We start from the raw sequence: 17149 nt of genomic DNA on the forward strand, positions 1-17149 counted from the left end.
AGCGCAGGGCGCGGCGCTCGGGGGGGGGTTTCCGGCGGGGCGGCGCTCAGTGGGGGGGCTCAGCAGGGCGGCGCTTTTTTTTGCTACTTGGGGCAGCAAAAAAGTTAGAGCCGGCCCTGCCCACTGATCTCCTCCACATTGACAGGAACTGTGGCGGCCAAGGGGACGCCTCCTTCCCGCTCTGAACTCACTGCCCTCAGCTCTGGGGGCCAAGCAAAGCAAAGGGCCGGTCGGTATTGGCCTATGCCCCCCTCCTCCAGACACCTACTTTTGCACATGCAAGTACGCGCTTATGCATGCACACCGACCCACGGCCTGCCCAGTCACGCTCACACAGTGTGCCGCGTTTCACACCCACACGCACAACCCTAGTTACACACACTCACGAGAGCACTTCCATGCAGACCCATGCGTCCCTCGCATGCACAGACATGCTCACACACACGCCTCTGTCATGCACGTCGACACAATTCAGTGCAATGAGACGTCGATGGCGTGCCAAGCGAGACGCCTTGGCAACACTTGTAACCGAGTGCCAGACCCCCCTGGGTAGCTGTCAGCGATCACTGTGCCAGCCCAGGAGAGGGTTACACACTCTATTTGAGCCCAATCCCCTGGGCGCATTTGTCACTATTGTCCACTCTCAATCCGTGGGCTGGCTGCTACGCAGTGCGGTGCCATATCTGCCATCTCTTGCTGTTCAATATGACGTCTTTTATGATTCCTGACAGTCTGAGGCAGTTTCTCGCGATCCCTTGTATTTTGGGCAGTGGAGCAGTGCTGCCCACTCTGACGATTTAATGGTGCCTCTCAGGCTAGCTGGTGCTTTTCGTAAAGCCCCCGCTCCTGGAGTCCATGGTTTTGAGTTTTGCATGCAGTTCTGGTCACCCCCATCTTAAAAAAGATTTACTGGAATTGGAAAAAGTACAGAGAAGGGCAACAAAAACGATTAGGGGTATGGAACAGTTTCCATGTGATTAAAAAGATTGGGAGTGTCCAGTTTAGAAAAGAGATGACTAAAGGGGATAGGATAGAGGCCTCTAAAATCATGACTGGTATGGAGAAGGTGAATAGGGAAGTATCATCCATCCCTTCACATAACACAGGAACCAGGGGTCACTCAATGAAATGAATAGGCAGCAGGTTTAGAACAAACATAAGCAGAGGTGTTGTGTGGGGGAGGTCATGTGCCCTTCCCCCCTCCAGATTTGCTGCTTGGCAAGCATGCTCAGTAACACTGCTGAAGCCAGCTGCCCTCATTCTGTTCCCCCCACACACACACTATCGGCAGGCACAGGTCTCCTCTGAACAGAAGGAAGTATTACTTCACACAACACAGAGTCAACCTGTGGAACTCATTGCCAGGGGATGGTGTGAAGGCCAAACTATAACTTGGTTCAAAAAAGAATGATGGAGGACAGGTCCATCAATGGCTATTAGCCCAGATGGTCAGAGATGGAACCTCATGCTCTGGGTGTCCCTAAACCTCCAATTGCCAGAACCTGGGACTGGGTGACAGGGGATGGATCACTCAATAATTGCCCTGTTCTGTTCATTCCTTCTGAAGCACCTGGCAGCAGCCACTGTCGGAAGACAAGATATTGGTCCATTGGTCTGACCCAGTATGGCTGTTCTTACGTACTTATGGAGTCTCCCAGAGCTGCTGGGAGAGGGAATGCCTCTCAGTCTCTCCTGTTGCATTGGGAGCGCCCCTCTGGGTTTGAACTGTGCTCTTTGTGCATCCCGGTGTCCGTCTCTAGTTGATGCTCACTGATCCTGGATCTGGCAAGAGCTTGCCTTAGCTTTGCACAATTCCCAGCAGCGCAGTACCTGCGCGAGAGAAAGGTCGGGGGTCTAGCTCCAGGCTGGGTTTGATCTGTTCTTCCCCGTGACTTGCAGACTGGTGCTTTCCTTCAATTCAATGAGAGTTTATCGGCCTGCCAAGCAATCTGAGTGCTGCCAAAGCGTGAGAGAGACGGATCCGCGGAGGGATCTGTCCGCCAGGGACATGCTTTCTCACGCAAAGCCGCGCTCTGAGTTATCCCAGCCTATGAGCTCTTGGTTATTAAGTCTAGCTAGTGCTGGTGAGCGGAAGGTCCGTTTCTTTCCCAGCTTGGTTCCTTTCATGGGAAACTCTCCGACAGCGAGCTCTCCACTTCGAGCGTCCCATTCTGAGCAAGGCAGGGTCGGGCGAGACAGCACAGCTTCCTATATGGCTGGCACTCTCTAGGTGACCAAACGCTGCTTTCCATCAAACTGCCCCAGCAATACCTCTCCCGCTTGGCCGACATCATGAACCAGATTCACCGCACCACGAACAACCCTCCAGGAAACCCGGGACCCGCTTTTCTCTCCCCTTCAGCCAAGAAACCCGAAATCCCCGGCGGGCTGGGAGTGGCCTGGAATTTCGGAGGGCAAAAGGGCGACGCCGGAGCTGTTTGGCATTTGGGGAGCCACCGGTCGAACCGGCTGCAGCTGATCCACACGGCACTAGGCGTAAGCAGACGAAGCGATTGCTTAGGGCCTCGAGCAGCTCAAGGAGGGGGGTGCCTATTAATTATTAGTATGTGTTGTGAGGGGGGCCCAAAATATGCCTTCTTAGGGCCCTCCGTGGGCTAGCACCAGCACTGGAGGCCTGTACTGTATGCACAGCGGCTTCCCTGCAGTTTACATTGTTATGCAGCATGCACCCGGAGGTCAGCTGGAGGGGGAGAAGCCTAAAAAGCATGGCAGCCTCATTACGCTAAGGAGCCGCGCTCAGCTGGAGGAGTATGTGTCCTTCTCGGTCATTGGAGAGGGGGGAGAATTAAAAGGGGATGGTGAGAAGTCCTTGTCTCAAGGGCATCAGCTAACACTTCCCAGGATGACCCCAGGGCTGGTGGAAAGAGGGGATTAAACGCCTGCTGATTGGCAGGAGGCGGAAGATAAAAAGCGGAGAGCGGGGAGAAATAGTGGAGGGAGGGGAGACAAGGGCCTCAGAGGAAAAGGCAATCTTCAGCGCTTTAAGGGAGGGAAAACAGAGAGGCTGGGCAGAGGATGTGGTACTCGCTGTGTAAGGAGCTCACCAGAGCTCTGCTCTGTCTGGTTCCAACCACCGAGCACAACACGAGCTTCTCGGAGCCCTGCCCGGACTCTCTGTCAACCCTTAAAGGCACAGTCTGCCATACCACAGAACACACAACGGACAGAGACATATGGGGACCCCAATCTCGGAAGAGTCACTGGTCCAGATTCTCATGGGTATAAGTCAGTGGAGCGCCACTGGAGTGTGCTCAGATTCACGCCAGCTGAGGACCTGGTCCATTGTCTCGTGTGTGTGTGTCTGTGTGTGTGTCCATGCCCGTTCCATGGTCTCTTCGTGTTCTGTACAAAAAGACGACATGGAAAATCTACTATATTTAGAAAGTGAAGCACTCCCAAGTCAGGAAATGTCACCCCAAGGCCCAGGTAATGCCCACGCAACCTGAACTCTGCCCACTACTGCATATGTATTAGGATACAGGGCCCGATTCTCCTCTCACTTACACTAGTGGTAATCAGAAGTAAAGCAATTGTGATCAGTGGAGTTCAATGGGTATAAAACTGGTGCCCAAGAGTGCAGAAGGAGGCCCGCTGGCTTCAATTATGGACCACTGCCTGGTGGCAGAAGTTGGATGGCACATGATGAAGGACGCGGCAGTGTGTAATGAATGCCACAAGGCCTGACATTTTCGATAGGGAGGATGAAAAATATTGAAGTGATGCCTAATTCCCTGTATTCCATCCAAACTGCGCACTGAATGCGGCAGGGGCCCTGCAGTTAAAACCAGCATGTGATCATGTCATTAAAGGTTGTCTATTGTACAGGCACAAGGAGCCGATTTAAATGTTGCCTGACTTTTCAGTGCTTCAGTTTGCAAACTCGGAATGAGATTTTCAAAGCTGCCTAAGGGGACTGGCAGTTCAGTACCCGTGAGAAGTAAATCCCCATTGAAAATCTCAGGCTTAACGTTCTTTTAACACAGTGTTTTCGCACGGCGTTTCCTAGGTTGGGCTTGCAAAAAACCAACACGAAGACATTCTGTCCTTTGGCACCGTTTGCGCTACAGCGGTAGATCGCCCTGCACAACATATACGCTCACTGAGACACAGGCTTTTAAGTAGCAGCTGTGTGAATAATCCGGTTTTTTTGGTTGATTGGCAGTTCTGAAAAAAATCTGGAAAAAACGTTTGGGTTAGATTTTGAGCATTAATTTTTTAAAAATAAAATTACAGGAAACTTCGAAATGCAAGGTCATGCTGACTCAAAGAAATGGACACGTTTTGCTTTGAACATGCTAAAAGAAAACATTTTGATTTTTTCAGAATTTTTTTAGGGTTTTATTTTTCCAGTCAAAACACTTTGATGAAATCAGCACAAATCTGTGAAATATTTTGGTGTCACCAAATCTGCGTTTCTCACTGAAAACAGTTTGGGTAAAAAAAAAAATAATAATAATTGCATCCAGCTCTGCGCCTTACTGAAGCAAAGGCTCTTCTCCTAAAGTGCTGCGTCTCTGAGTGTGCAGTTTTGAGCCTTAAATGAGGTAGGGCTGTTATGAAGCCAAGCCTCATTCACTCTCTTAGGTGCCTGTATGACTCCCATCACCAGAGCATCTGAGCACCTCACAATCCTTAATGTATTTAACCTCACAACACCCCTGTGAGGCAGAGAAGTGCTATTGTCTCCATTGGCTTGATGGGAAACCGAGGCACAGAGGGGCTAAGTAACTTGCCTGAGGTCGCACAGGACGCCTAGGCTGGGCTCTAAACACTGGACCCTCCTGCCTCTCAAACACATCATAGATCATATCAACATACATTTGTAAAGTCGGGAAGTGGGACAGCCAATCAGAGATGAGCAACCATACCATGTGACTTGGGTAACCCCTCTCATGAGTTGAATGAGGAACTACAAACATCAAGCACACAGAGATTGCTACTACCAATGCTTCACAGAGTATCCCAGAGGTTCCAATATGTGTCTTTTATAAGGTCTGATATACAAGTATGAACTAGAAATGACTTCACGCGAACGTTTGGGTTTGGGTTTGTTTAGTTTGGAAAAGAGAAGACTGAGAGGGGACATGATAGCAGTTTTCAGGTATTTAAAAGGGTGTCATAAGGAGGAGGGAGAAAACTTGTTCACCTTAGCCTCTAAGGATAGAACAAGAAGCAATGGGTTTAAACTGCAGCAAGGGAGGTCTAGGTTGGACATTAGGAAAAAGTTCCTAACTGTCAGGGTGGTTAAACACTGGAACAAATTGCCTAGGGAGGTTGTGGAATCTCCGTCTCTGGAGATATTTAAGAGTAGGTTAGATAAATGTCTATCAGGGATGGTCTAGACAGTATTTGGTCCTGCCATGCGGGCAGGGGACTGGACTCGATGACCTCTCGAGGTCCCTTCCAGTCCTATAATCTATGAATCTATGAATCTATGAAAAAAGTGTGTCCACATGGGAATTTATACTGCTATAATTGCAGTATATTGAGTATATATATAGTATAGTTATACTGGTATAACTCTCCCATGTAGACAAGCCCTAAGTCTACAGCAGCGTTCACAGTATGTAGGGTCAGATTCTCCCCTCTGGGTAAATAACCTGCATAGAGGTAAGAACTCCAGGAGAGTTGACTCGTGAGTCATGTTGATGTACCCCATTGGTGAGGGCGTACTACAGCCCCCTGACCGCCTGGTGGTACTCTACAGGAGAGATGTGTTGCTACAGTTATAGAATCATAGAATATCAGGGTTGGAAGAGACCTCAGAAGGTCATCTAGTCCCACCCCCTGCTCAAAGCAGGACCAACACCAACTAAATCATCCCAAATTATAAAGATTTAGCTCATTTGTACTTTTAGCTCTGATGGTCCCTGATTCAATCCCTGGTGTGTCAGCCCATGTGGCATAAAACAGAACCACATTAAGAAAAAAAAGGTGAGCTTTTAGCATGTTAATAGCCTAGTGTAGACAAGGCAAGTTGTAGCTTTCATGTATTAACCAGCTGGGGGACAGGGATAGCTCAGTGATTTGAGCATTAGCCTGCTAAACCCAGAGTTGTGAGTTCAATCCTTGAGGGGGCCACTTAGGGATCTGGGGCAAAATCAGTACTTGGTCCTGCTAGTGAAGGCAGGAGGCTGGACTCCATGACCTTTCAGGGTCCCTTCCAGTTCTGAGCTAGGTATATCTCCATTTCTTTCTGAGGTAAGCCCTAGGCTCCCCCTAGTTTATGCTTCTCCATCAGTTCCTCTCTGTGTGCTGAACGTTCTGGTGTCACAGACATTGAAGCACCATACCAAGGGACAGGGGGGATACTCCATCACTCGGAGCCTTTACATTCACACTAGCTCCAGCAGAAGTTATTGGTTTGATGCAGGGATTGCAGGGCGCAATGCCATGGCCTGTGTTCTGAGAGAGAGAGAAGGCAGGTGAGGTCATAACTTTTAATGGACCAACTTCTTTCAACTGGTGGAAGCTACGTGCTTTCGAGATACTCGGAGCTCTTCTCCGGGTCTGGGGAAGGGAGCAGTGTCTGAGCAGACGGTCAGACCAGCTGATCGCAGAGGTCCCTTCTGGCCTTGGAATCGATGAAGCCAAGGTCAAAGCAGTCCCTGGAGGAGACATAGGAGCAGTCTCCATCCTCCTGGATTCCTTCTCCCCTCCTCCCCCCTGCCCGTGTTTTCCATTGCGCTGAAGTTTGTTTTGCTTAATCCATTGTTAGATCCCTGCTGCGACTCCACTCATGGCAATCATTACTTCCTCCCAGACGGGGCAATCTGTCTGGAGATTGCATCCGTATGATAATGCAGCCACGCTGGAGACGCTCCACGGCTGGCTGAAATTTGATCTGGCTGACTACAGGGAACAATCGCGGCAGGAATCATCCTGGGATGGCCCGTTAGCATAATGAGCATGCCGTCGCTTTAATAAATCAATAAAATTACCCTTTGGAATCTGTTATTACCAAGGAAATATCTATTTTTCTGGTACAGGGCTTGCGGCAAAGCTCTCATCGCCTGAGCATCGGGAGTTCAAGCAGTGATAGAGACACGGCTCTGGGATGGCGGAAGAGGGGTGAAAGATTGGGGTTCCTCCTTCTAAAACCTCGTCGTTTGTGTTCGGTGCCGCCGGTTGCAAGGTGAGGTTACATCCAGCCTATGCACTTACACCATATCCCTCCTTTGCCCACTGTAATCAGTCCGAAATCCCACACCTAACTGGCACAAACTTAGCTCCTTCCCGCCAGGGAAACATAATCCAATGGATGATAAATACAATTTTAAATATTTCGGGCCCGGGATCTCGGGTGCATCCGAGTGCTGCTCAGCGCAGGATACAGGGACTGGATGCCACCATGGCATGCTGGCCCTTGGCATGAAGTAGAGCAGCCTCGGGGCTGTTCTACTCAGCACGGGCTTGTGACCACCCCCAAGGGATTATTATTCCAGCTAGGAATTATCAGAGTGCAGTGTGCTCCGCCCCCTGCCTCTCCAACACAGCTCCAGCGACATCCATGATACCTGACGAGAGGTGGAGAAGATGGTATAGAGGATCTCTAAGCTGGCGGGGGCTTCTTGTTCATGCAAGGCGGTTTAATAGCTCCTTTGAATGGGCTGAGTTCCTCTTGTGGCAAAAACACAAACTAAAGGAGACTCTGTTAGCAATATGGGGACAATGACACACAGTTGAGAGATTCCAATTCCATCCAGTAAAGGGCAGTGGTATGCACGTGCACACACAAACCCAGCACAATTCTCTCAGAGGGTGAATTAATTTTTAATTTTTCAAGATGACGCCCTCGCTAAACCCCAACGTTAACTTTATTCCGAGGCATTGGTGCTGCTTGCTAGGCCGGTTGTCCTGATGAGCGCCATTCAGAGGTATTAGCAGGAAACGATGCCCCATGATTCTGAGCTCATTGTGAAAGAACTTAGGAGAGGTGAACAAATCCTCCCAAAATCCAATCAGGACACACTGCATACTAGAGACTGGCCATCCCCAAATGGTTCAGTGGTGAGCTCTGGACAAGGCTATTTCCTCTCCAGTACAGGCCTTGACAGTTTTCCATTCCTCTGTCACATCCAGGGTAGCCCAGTGTAACGTGTTCTGCTTCACGCCTCAACACCCTTCAGAATGCTGTTGCTCCCCTTACAAGTGGTACGTGCTGGTGATGACACACGAGTCCTGTGTTCCGGACTCTCCCACTCCACTTCTAGGTGCATTCCAAGAGGTCGGCTAGCATCTGTGAAGCACTGGCTTGCCTGGGACCTGGGGTCTGAAACCACCTCTATCTATCCCTATGCTCCAGCTGCATTTTGCTAGGAAATTCTGTGCATCTGATTCTGATCTGGCTTTTTTAAACTCCTTTGTTTTCAGCGGAATCACTCCTGATTTATGACTGTGTAAATGCAATCAGAATTAGACCCATTGACTTCAGTGAAGTCACTCCTGATTTACATTGGCATGAGTGAGGTCCTTGGCCTCTAACCCAGGAATGAATTTAAGGAGGCAGAAAGCAGAGTGTGGAGAGATCTAGAAGGTGAAGGAGCATGAAGAGTCTCTTTACCTGGCCCAAGTGGAGCCAGAAACGCACAGGGGAGTGGAAGCGAAGAGCAAGGAGGTACAAGCTTCCTCCTACTCCAGAAAAGCTCCCGATCAGCTTTTGATCCACATGTGTGCGCCCCAAAGCTCAGAGCGGGGTTGGCTCAGCCAGTCAGGCTATGTCTATGCTGCGCACCACATGTAGGGTATGTGTAGCTACACACTGGAGTGAAAAGCAAGCTGCATCCACACTGAGGAGTGTAGCTGCATGCATCCGTGAAAGGCTCTGGCTGTATGCATCCGTGAAAGCCTTTGCCGGAGCCTTTTCCCACTGCCTCCCTTCGACCAGAGCCTTTTCCCGCTACCGGAGCCTTTCCCTGCAGCAGGGAAAGACTCTAGCAGCAGGCAGGCAGTAGGACATTAGGCTGCTAAAAATAGCAGTGTCGATGGGGGAGGATTGACGTGTAGAGAACCACGTAGGGTCCATACCCACGGAGTTCAGGCATGTAGTTCGTTGCCTAAGCAATGCCCCACCACCTACAGTGCTATTTATACCCGTGCAAGGGGTGTGTGCTGTGTCTATACACGATACACCACAGGAAGGAGTGCGCCATGTAGACATACCCGTAAAGACATTTCTGGCCTACTCTCTTCGACATTCAGAGACACCTCTGTATTTGGATCTGATACTGGATTGGACCCACCTCTACCTTTCGAGACTCCTAGAGGCCAAGTGATGACTTCGCATTTAATTCAAACCAGCGGGTCGGCCCCTACCAGTCCCCACTTGTAAAGTGCACCTGCAGCGAACCACCAATCACCAAGGGTGCTCGAAATCTACAAATTAAAACCTGACCCCTCCTCGGTCGCTGTTGCTCTCCCGTTTCCTCACATTCTGATTCCTGGGATTCTCTGCTCCTCTCCCCAGGCTGTTTCTTCATCTAGTGCTATAGAGCAAACCCTAAAAACGTTCAAATGGAGATGCGGACCCCTTTGGAAATCTATTGTCTGTATATATTGTCCAATTCTGTTCAGCCAGTTTTCAGTCTAAGTCTTAGACAAAGTCCACGGATTCCTGGGGGGCCCACAGACCACAGGCTGAGAACCACTGCAGCAGAGCAAGTGTATACTGTATAGGAATAGAGGAGTACCCCTTTAAATAATTGCCCAGAGCGCTCACAGCTGTTTAAAGCGATACTACCCTATCCCTGTACACTCCAGAGTGCAGTCTGTCGAACCTCCCCTCGCTAGCTATTTATAAGGGCTTGTCAAACAAGGAAAAGAATTTTCTTTGGGTGAAATCTCCCTAGTCTCTTCTCAGGTGCCCATTACTGTAGACTCTGAGCTTCTGCCCTCATCCCTCCCACAATAAAAACCCCAACAACGTGATGTAAATCAGGGTCCTACAAGTGTCCCATATTTCTCCTTGCTCTATAGGAAGCTGCCGAGAAGGCCCACCACCACCTTCTTCTTTTAGTGTTTCCCTTCTTTGTCCTTCCATTGTCTTCTCCATAGTGGCATGGCTAGGTTTATTATTAATAAATAAATAAATAGATACATAAATAAGTAATAATAATGCACCCGTGTCATCAACTCACCAGCTCGGTGCGCCCCCCTAGTGGCGTGATGTGGCGTTTCAGCAATTGTCTTGCTCTTCTCAGGACTTCCAGTGGTCTGCTATGGTTGTGGCTTGGCCATCCGGCCAGTTCCCAGTGGAGTTCCTCCCTTTCCAGGGCATCGATGTCCCAACCAAATACTGCCCAACAAAATAAGGGCAGTCAATACAGCATCTTCCACCACTCCTGGGCTCCCCGTCAGCCTCATTCTTCTGCCAGGACAAAGCCTCACCAGGGCCCCTGTGGAGTCCCTCAACAAAAATACAGACCAAGCCCCTTCCCCCCACCCCAGGGCTGAGCTTTTAGCCCATTGTAAGTTCTCCGCGGTTCTCTACAAAGCACTGACCCACAGGGCTGCCTCGCTGGAGCCTGACCCCTTTTCCAAGGCCCACCACAGGTACTTACTCCACTCCCGCCACTTTCCCCACAGCTCTTCTTCCACCTGGGTCCCATCAGGCCCTTCCCAAGAGAAGGCATTCCAGACCATCTCTCTCCTGCACCTCCCCCAACTGTACTGAACTCCTTCCTTGTAACACCTCCCGGAGCCTGACTCACCCGCTGGGTGTAACAAGGTGGGGCTAATAGAGCTCGCAGGCTCTAGTTAGCCTCTTCTCGGCCCGTGTGGGGTATACATGCCCCATCACAATCATGCATTATCATCCCTGGCCATGGGAGTGTGTTAGGGGTGCATCAGGGAGGAATGGCGCTGTGTTTGTACAGCGCCTAACACAATGGGGTCCTGGTCCAAGACTGGGGTTCCTAGATGCTACTGCAACACAAATAATAAAAATAATGGATGTGTCCAGAGATGCTGCACTTCAGCAATCCCCAGCTCGTGTGACAGCCCGCTGACAGCTCTTAAAAGACAATGATGTTTAGAGCAGCCCTGAGGCTGCTCTACTTTATGCCAAGGCCCTAACCAGCCCCGACCGCCCTGGGGATCAATGTACTGCGTCCCACTGGGGGCACCACACTTAAGGAAAGCTGTGAACAAAATGGAGAGTCCCGAGGAGAGCCACACCAATGATAAAAGGTTTAAAAAAATCATGACCAGCGAGGAAAGGTTGAAAGACCTGGACACATTTAGCCTAGAAGAGAAGGCCAAGAGGGGATGTGCAGTCCTCAAAGATGTCAAAGGTGGTTATAAAGAGGGTGGCGATCAATTGCTCTCCGGGTACACCGAAGGTAGAACAAGTCATCGAATCAGTTTGCAGCAGTTTGGGAGATTTAGGTTAAATATTAGGAAGATCATGCTAATTGTAAAAATAGGGAAGCACTAGGTCAGGTTAGCTAGGGGCTTGTGGAATCCCCATCATTGGTAGGTTTTAAGGACAGATTAGACAAACACCTGTCAGAGAGGGTTTTGGTTTACTTGTCCTGTCCCCGTGCTGCGGGCTGGATTTGATGAGCACTCAAGGTCCTGTTCAACTCTACATTTCTATGATTTTCTCTCTCTCTCTTCCCTCCACTTCCCCAAAATCACGTTGTAGTTGATGTGGCGGAAGCAAGGCAGCTGTGGGATTCTAATTCTGAAGCTGTTGGTACATTCGCACACTTGGCGCCTAGAGAGAGTGAAAGTCAGTAATAGTCTATTGTCAGGTGTGTTCATGGATGACTGCACCTGGGATCTTATCTGGCTTGGTTAACAGCTTTTACAATTGGTAGCTTTTTATTTATTTTTTTAAAGAAAACCAACAACAACAGGATGATGTTGAAAACCCTGCACTGGGATGTTAACTCTGTCAAGTAACAGGGGATCTGTCCAAGCGGAAGGGGCGACTGTGATCATTTAGCCTGAACTCCAACACAGCACAGAACAGAGAATTTCACCTAGTAACTCCTGCAACAAGCCCAGTAATTTCTAACTGGAGCTTATCGGTTCATAAGCCACACAGCCTTCAAATGGAGCCTCCAGCTACCTGAGTATTGTTAGTTATTTTACTGTTGGTTTGTATTGTGGGAGCACCCGGCCGCCCCTGTCAGAGATGAGGGCTAAGCACTGTACACATTCCGAACAAAAAAGTGGTCCCTATCACAAATCTGTGGCTGCCCCTTTACATCCCCTTCTGGTCAAACATGGCACTGCAGCATCCCGTGCCTCAGTTCCCTCCTCTGAGGTGTGTCTTCCCCACAGGAGCCGGTGCTGGTGACGAGGCTTAGCCCTCCGGCCAAGTTGCTAAACAAATCAAACCCCTTCTGGGGTAACAAACTCAAAAATCTGAACATACAAGCGGTTCTTCTGCCTCTGTGGGGCCACTCTTCAACTGGCCTCCGGGCTCAGCCCCTTCCGGGCTCCCTTTGAGTCTTTCCCTGCTCTGTTACTGTGCGCTGACTCCCAGCTGCTGTCCCTGGAGTCCCTCTCACGTCTGCCACTCGCTGGAGTTCCCAGCTTCCTGTCATTAGTCCAGCCCCCTCAGGCTGGGAGCCGGCTGACTATGGGCTAATTGAACAGGGTAGCTAGCCCAAGGCCTCCTGGCCCTTAAAGGGGCAGGGCACCCCGTTACCCGCCCTTGCCCAGGGGAATTTACAGTCGACCACAACACAGGCGCTGACTTTTATTCTTCCCCAGGGGCACTCCACCCCCATGCCCCGCCCCTGTCCTGCGCCCTCCCCGAGGCCCCACCCTCACTCCGCCTCTTCCTGAGCCCGTTCTGCTCTCTCCCTCATGGCCCCCTGCCCGGCCACCACTTGCTGCTCTCTGCCCTCCCCCGAGCGCCTCCCGCCAGCTGCCGAACAGCTGATCACAGCCCAATAGCTGTGACTGGTGGGTGCTGAGCACCCCCTACCTTTTTTCCATGGGTGCTTGAGCCCGGGAGCCCCCACGGAGTCAGCACTTATGGACCATAAAGGTAGAACAGATGTGCCTGGCAACTGACACTTCCCTACGTGGGTCTCCTTTGCGTCTTGCCCTCGTCTCCTAACGTTCACATCGCCCACTTCCCAGCCTGTGTCTTCCTCTGGGCCCTCAGTTCCCAGTTAACAGCTCTGAGCCTTTCAATTGAATCAGTTCCCCTTTTCCTCTCAAGTAATAACGTGAAAGAAAACCCTGCCTTCCTTCCACAACGGAGCAGCAGCGCTAACGCCCCTTTATTCTGCCAGGGGGACATTGATGTCTGCAGGATTTAAGGCCCAGATCCTCAAAGGTATTTGGGCTCCTAACTTCCATTCACCTGGGTCTAAGTGGCACACCGGCTTCGTGCTAGCCTGCGTTCATGAGTGCGAGTGGCAGGATTTGGCCCCCTTTCCAGACCCCAACAGCACTGAATGTAGGGGTGGGAAAGCTGCATCTCGGCTTGCATGAGGTAACTCAATGGGACAGTTTTCTTCCCTTTTCTTTTTTCAGGCTTGATCTTTGCCATGAGACTCTAGTTAGGGGGAGCACCACCTTCCAGTGCAGGGAGCAAGTCATCTGCAGTCTCTAAGGTGAGCTTGGCTGGCAGAGTTCAGTGCCAACCGGCAGCTCTGCCTCTGGGCCACCTGCAATGGCCAGCGTACGTTCAAAGGCAGCTGATCCTCTGTGCTCTGCACAGGACAGCAGTTCAGAGCTACAGCCGAAGTGCGTGGGGGAGGGGGAATCAGTCCCGCAATTACTCCGCATTATATGGTGCTGGAAGTCAGGAACCACGTGGGTGGGGGAGTCATAAAAACCTACATTTGAAAGGTAAATGTAGCAGGCTCTGAGATTTCTAATGTGTCCATCGCGGTAGTAGATGCCTCTCCCAAAGTCAATAAACTTCAATACTCACGGGGTGGGGGATGAAATGCACCCCAGTGCGTGGGGTTCACACCAGCCTCTGTGCACCCCATATCTACTTAAGCGGTTGGCCATCTGCCCAAGGGTGAATTTCACCTTAAGATCCGATCGCTGTCTAGGCAGCTGGTTAACATGGATTGCCATTTCCAAGCCACCGAAGATACATGCACGCACAAACAAAAATCAATTAAGAAGAGCTGGATAATGATAATGACTGCAGTGAAACTCTGGATGTAATTAAGGATTTGCTAGGGAGAAAGCGCTGTGTCTGAATGCAACACGACTTGGTGACTCGGTTAAGCAGCCCTCTCTTTGATACGGAAGAGATCTTTCTGTGAACTGTGGAAACGGCCCCACAGAGAGGAATGAAATGTCTGTGGCAGGTATCGGCTGATCATGTGAGATCCAATAGATCCAAGGTTACTGCTCCTAGATCACAGAGATTGGCATTATATCGCTACCATAAAATGTACCATAAACTAGAGAAACAAGAGATTTGGGGGGAAATCAGATTGCTCCAGGGACTTGTTATGGAACCACTTTGATCTTTAGAAAAAAGAAGAACAGGAGTACTTGTGGCACCTTAGAGACTAACAAATTTATTAGAGCATAAGCTTTCGTGGACTACAGCCCACTTCTTCGGATGCATATAGAATGGAACATATATTGAGGAGATATATATACTATGCATCCGAAGAAGTGGGCTGTAGTCCACGAAAGCTTATGCTCTAATAAATTTGTTAGTCTCTAAGGTGCCACAAGTACTCCTGTTCTTCTTTTTGCGGATACAGACTAACACGGCTGCTACTCTGAAACCTTTGATCTTTAGGTTGTTGGTCCAAAGCTTGCCCGAGAGGATAGTGACTAGAGCTAAGCAAATTAATAATTGTCTCAATGTCTCCTTGTGCTCCCCTGTCTGTCTGTCTCCACCTGTTGTCTCTGGTCTTCCACATAGATTGGAAGCTCTTTGGGGCAGGGACCATCTCTTCGTTCTGTGTTTGTCCAGCGCCTGGCCAGGACTGAGGCTCTTAGATGCTATTGCCATACAAATAAATTAGTATTCATTATTATTAAATGAATCGCTCCTTTGTTCCTGTTGGCGAATCTCAGCTGAAGAGACCTTTCTCCCCTTGCATCTTCTCTCTCCCTCTTCTGTTATTTAGCTCAGCAACGTAGTCTGGGACACGGCTCCATGTGGGAGGCGCTGGGCCAAATCCGTCTGGCTTCCGCCAGTGCTGGTGCCAGGATGCTAGACTCGGTAGGCTGATAGTCTGATGTGGTAGGGCAGAGCTGAAGTCCCTCGAAGGGTAGGTCTACGTTTGTGCTAGGCATCTGATTCACAGCCCATGTAGAAACACTCACGTTAACTGTGCATGAGCTAGCTATAGAAGTGTGTCAATGTAGCGCTGGCAGCTGTTCGGGCAAACTGCCCGCGCACATATCCAGGGGTCACGCAGGATTGTTATTGGGGCAACTAGCCTGTGTCACCACGGACACGCTGCTATTGGTAGGCGTTGGCTCACGCACAGCTAGCATGGGAGAGTCTCCCCGCGCTGGGAATCACACCTGCCAGCTCCAAGGTCGAAATGGCCTCCACTGGTAGAAGGGTGTGATCCGGAGAGGAAAATATGGGTGTGGGAAGAGAAATGGAGAGAGACTCTTGCAGGGGCCTCTACTGTAGAGAGGGGATGAACCCAAAGCAGTTACTTTGGATCTGGACATCCCTCAAATTTGCCCCGGGCACCTCTGAAATGTGCATTGTGGGAATTTTGCACCGATCCCTCCCTTCCTCTTTTCCTTTTGATAATGGGCTGAGCCAAACATTAAAACCAGACCTTGGCCATATGTGTGGAGCGGCGTTAGTCAGCCTGAGCCCTCACATGGCCTGGGGAAGGCAGGGTGGACTGGACTTCAGGGCAGGAATCGGGATGCCTGGGTCCTGTTCCTGGCTCACCCGCCCATCCCTTCATCGCTGCCGGTGTCGGCACAGGGACAGAGAGGAGACAGCCTGTTCCTTGCCTATTCGGGGCTCCGGTTTTGCCCTATGCAATGGCTCCTGTGGGCTGGTGCAGAACTTCCAGGCTACAGATCCACCCCAGCTATGCCTCCTCCCCTCACCAGTCAGGAACACTCCCAGTGCTGGGAGCAATGGCCACCTGGTGACACTGTCTCCTGCGCCTGGACAGGAGAGTCCTCTGCAGGGAGGGCTCCAGCCAAAAGGATGGACCGGGGGTTGCATCATTCCATGCCTCAGTTTCCCCCAGTGTAACACGGGGATAACGATACCCCCCTTTTTGGTATATCTGGTCCTAGGGGGTAAAAGGCACCAGGTGCTGTCATTGTTGATCTCCAAGTCCCTGCTTTGCACTGTTGCTGAAATCAATCTAAATCTAAACTAAGACCGAATGCATCTGCTGCATGTCACTGCAGAGACCGTGTGAAGCCCCAGACTATTAATTTGTGTGTGTGTGATTACCGCTGGGATTCCATTTTAGCAGCCGGCTGGCCAAGTTGTCACACTAAATCACTGCAGAGAATGGTGTACGAGCCCTCATGGCTTCTGACAGCGTACGGGGCGGGGGGAAGGGAAGGCAAAGCAGAGCAGTGTTTAGATACTGGGCACCCTGCTCCTTTTGGGGGAGCCAGCCCCAATCAGACTGACTAGGCCAATCTGGGGAAAGGGGCAATGGGATGAGTTTTCAGTAGCTGCTAGGTGAGATACCTATCTCATAGAGCTGGAAGGGACCCTGAAAGGTCATCGAGTCCAGCCCCCTGCCTTCACTAGCAGGACCAAGTGCTGATTTTTTGCCCCAGATCCCTAAGTGGCCCCCTCAAGGACTGAACTCACAACCCTGGGTTTAGCAGGCCAATGCTCACCGCTATCAGGTGTTTGAGGATGGCATCTAGCAGGGGGCGTAGCAATTTGGCTCGATGCCCTTGCTATGCCCACAGAGCACTTGGGGGTTGGTTTGACTGGAGCTAGAATTGGGCAAAACATTTTCAAACCATTTTTTTTTCATTGAAAAATGTATTTGGGGGGGACCTGAAATTATTTGTTGAATTTGGATGAATAGTTTTGGTTAAAAAAAATTATTAGAAAGAGCCTATCCGTTTTGGTTTCGACATTGCCATTTGAAATGGCGTTTCGATTTCTAATTCAGCCAAGAAAAAAGAAAAAAAAGGATGAAACACCTGAAACAGCCAAATCGAAACCAAAATC

Source organism: Trachemys scripta, chromosome 5, assembly GCF_013100865.1.
Source record: "Trachemys scripta elegans isolate TJP31775 chromosome 5, CAS_Tse_1.0, whole genome shotgun sequence".
In the NCBI taxonomy this organism is placed as follows: Eukaryota; Metazoa; Chordata; order Testudines; family Emydidae; genus Trachemys; species Trachemys scripta.